Source organism: Dipodomys spectabilis, unplaced genomic scaffold, assembly GCF_019054845.1.
Source record: "Dipodomys spectabilis isolate Male_0828 unplaced genomic scaffold, ASM1905484v1 ptg000667l, whole genome shotgun sequence".
In the NCBI taxonomy this organism is placed as follows: domain Eukaryota; kingdom Metazoa; phylum Chordata; class Mammalia; order Rodentia; family Heteromyidae; genus Dipodomys; species Dipodomys spectabilis.
In genome coordinates, this window is record NW_024871344.1 from 133097 (window position 1) to 137311 (window position 4215).

Sequence of the window (4215 nt, forward strand, 5' to 3'; positions counted from 1 at the left end):
TCGAACCCAGGGCCTCAGGAATGCAAGGCAAGCGCTCTACCACTGAGCCACCTTCCCAGCCCCTAATTCAAGCTATTCTTGTGCTGAGATCTTAGAATTATATTCGAAATTAGTCCAGACAGAAAATTAATTTTTAGATTCTTATTTCCAATTAACCACTAAAAACAGAAATTAGCTCTGTGCCTCAAGTTGTAGAATGCTTTCCTTGAGCATAAAAAGGCTTAGGGACAATGCCCAGGCCTTGCAAACAATAACCACAACAAGAAAATGTATCACATTAATTTTACAAAAGCATCTTTTAACTGCTGTGAACATTTCTTAGAAACATGAATACATGCCCTTGGAAAATGTTAAGTTAAAATGTATACAATATTTATGTCTATGTTAAAGACATGACTATTTAGATTAAGATATTTAGGTAATGATTAGGAATTAAGAATAATGATGGGTAGGTAAAATATTGGGACTGGTCTTTAATTCTATTTTACAATAGTAATAAAATGATATTTTAATGATTATATAAAATTACTCTTGCTTGTTACTTGAATTATAATAAGTGATAAATGTTTTTAAATGATTTCCAATGCAAAGGAGTATCAATGTTTTGTAATTTCAAAACAACGAAGAAAATGATTGCAAGGCTGGCTCACTCTAAGTCTATATTTGTTTTCTTGTTCTAGTTTTTATATGTTCGCAGAAATTCTAAAAATTCAATAGATGTTGGCATTCAGGAACCGCTTCATTGATACTAATATTGGAGCCCCTTAAGTGTAATTGTTTTATTTCATTTGTTATTTTCACAAATAAATCAAGATGATTGTGTATTTTGTTTCTTTTCACTGCTTTTGGCTCTTGTCTTGAGAATAATTTGGTTTCCTAGCAAAGTAGAGAAAAGCAATTGGACTAAGCAAGTAATGTATGGCTTTCATAAAATACAGATGCATAGATTTGTGTCTTCTGTTATTTGCTAAAAGTTTCTTCCAGAAAAGGTTATCAATTACTTATAAGTGATGCATAATTCCTAGGTATTCCAGTTATCACATAGACTTTTTGATTGAATTATCTCTGTATAAACTCAAAATAACAGACAAAAAAAACCCTCAAAATAAACAGAAATCACATTTTGTTTAAAACGCTTTAGTTTACAGAGTTTTTAGCCAACACCAAAAATATCTTTTTAAGTATTCTGCATTTTGTGTGAAGAATTTTTAACAATAGTTTTTTGATGACATGTAATTAACTTACAATATATTATCTCCTTTTATTGTATACATTTTAGTACTTTGGAAGTGAATTGTACCTTCATAGGTTTTCAAAGCCTAATTTTCACAAACTTGCATTTCTTCAAATAGAAATGCTATAAATATTAGAACAGACATTAAAATAGATATAAAATTCTGTAACAGGAATTTGTCCAGCATGCATCCTCTATAGTGTGTCTTTTCAAAGTTTGTTTTTGGGGATTATTTCCAGGGTCACACAAATACTATTCAAGTGCACTGTCAATGAACTACAATTCTCTGTCCAAACACGTTTATTACTTCTCTTTAATACATTCATAGATGGGGAAAAACCAGTTGTTTAAGGATACAGGTGGACCTGTTGAAACAATGAGAAGTACAAGTTGTCATGTCCAAAACGAGCTTTACAACGTTGGTGCGGGGGGGGGGGGGGGAAGGAGAAGGATTGGGATTAGGGGGGGAGGGGGGAGGCTGGGAAGGGATGTGAAGGGTAAACAAAGGAGGAGGCTGCAATGCTTGGTAAGAAATGTACGCATTATCCTGCCCATGTAACTGTAACTCCTCTGTACAGTATGTTCACAAATAAAATTAAATTAAATTAAAAACAAACAAACAAACAAAAAGAATGATTACTGGAAATGCAGTCTCAAATACTGCAAAGTATATCGACTTGAATTTACTTCTGATAATTAACTTGAAGCTGCATGTATAGAGTTAGTAAAAAACCTAATTGTGAATTGAATATGAAGACCTACAACCAATTATAGGCATGAAGCTTAGCTAGAGGCACAGCCTTTTTACTCAAGTTATTTTCTGGCAAAATCATCTGTCCTCTGAATCTCTGAATGGGAAAGCCCTAGGGAATGAATGAAATTTTCGCAGTATATACAAAGAACATATTTTATATTCTATTCCTTGTAAGGAGTCACTGAGTATAATAAAAAATATCTTCATTTAAAAAAAAAAAGAAATTCGACGCCTTAAAACAAAATTGTTTTTCAGGCCTCAATTTCTCAATGATCTACATCTTCCCCAAAGGAGAGATAAGCCTCTAAATACAAGTAGACCACATCTTTCTAACCCGGGTTTCTCCGGTCTGCATCCTAGCTTGGATGAAAGCCACTTATACTGTCCATCCACAGGAACCAGTCCAATTTTGTCTTCCAATTCTGGGAGAGCTGACCAGTGTTAGCGAGTTCAGCATGCAAACGAAAGTTTGAGTAAAGCAGAGAAAGTCAGATAAGGTGATGTTAATGAAATGAACCCTAAATATGTATTCGAAAGTTTTTTATTTGCTTTCAAGCGATTGTTTATGACACATTCATAAGATCATTTCTTTTTTAATTTGTAAGTCCCTCCCCCATTGTATAACAACTGCTTTCACTGTATTTCATGTCGGTATAATTTGTGGAGGGGAAGGGGAAAAACAATTCGTTTAAATAGGGATAGAGGTGGACCCATAGCCAAAATGCGATGTACAAGTCGTTATGTCCAAAACGAACTTTACAACTTTCCTTTGTGAGTGGTGGGGGGTATGGGAGAGGGAGGACTGTGGGGGAGGGTAGGAGGAGGATGGGAAAAGATGGGGATGGGAAACAAAGCGGACGTTACAATACTTTATAAAAAATATACTCATTATCTTGCACATGTAATTGTAACCCCTCTGTACATTGTTTGCAAAAAAAATAAATGAACAAATAAATAAATAAATAAATTTAAAAAAAAATACATTCATAGAAGTGTAATGAATGGATCCTATACAATTCTCTTTGACCTTTTAAAGACTTGAAAACTTGCTTGCTAAAATGATTGCAGTGTTATACAAATAAAATCAATATGAGGAGTATATCAATTTCTCCACAAATGCATTACTATATTTTGTGTCATCTTTTTATATTAGGGTCATACTAGTCAGTATTCTTTCTCTTTTTTCTTAGATACTAAAGAGGAGCTTATTTCATATGCTCCTCATCTTGTGTATTAATTTACATATGTTCTTTAAAGAAATATCCTATTCAGACAAAACTTTATATAGAATTAGAAGATATAAAAATGCTTAAGGTTCAGAATCATTGTAGCATTAACATTACAGCATTAACAAATATGTTCCCTCCATCTGTTAGATGTTTTCACTTCGGTTATAGTGTCCTTTGAATTATGAAAAGTTATCACTTGATATAATCCAGTTTATTCTTGCTTTTCTTTAGCCACTAATGCTTTCCACGTCAAAGTTTTAGAAACCTTTACTGTCCAATGTCATGAATTTTTACATTTATGTTTTTTAGGTTTTTACATCTCACATTTAGTTTGATAATCATTTTTTATTTTAATTTTTTTATATAAGGATTGAGGTAGGCCGGGTGCCTGTGGCTTACACCTGTAATCCTAGCTAGTCAGAAGTCGGAGATCTGAGTATTGTGGTTTAAAGCCATCCCGGGCAGGAAAGTCCATGAGACTCTTATCTCCAGTAAACCACTAGAAAACCAGTAGTGGTACGGTGGCTCAAGCGGTAGGGCTCTGGAGTTGAGAGGAAGAGCATACGGACAATGCCTAAGCCCAGACGTTAAGCCCCATGAGTAACAAAAAAGAAAACAAAACAAAAAAATGATTGAAGTAGTAGTCTATGATCATTCTTTAAATCTCCAGAGAAAATAGTGCCAATACACCCATTTAAGATTCTATTTTTATTTCATAAAGACATGGGATACTTTTCAAAATCTATTCACCATAAAACTAAGAATTTATTTTTGACAAATCTTTTACATTCTTCTATGTGTCTGCTCTTATTGTAGAATTATGTTTCCTTCACTACTAAACATGGAAATAAGATTCAAAGCTAGTATGAAGGCTTAAGCTACACCATTTTACAAGGTTGTTCTGACTGACCTGTATTCCTTGAATTTGCATACGATTTTATTGAGCAGATGAACCAATATTCTGCAGAGATATCTAGATATTTGATAGTCACTCATAT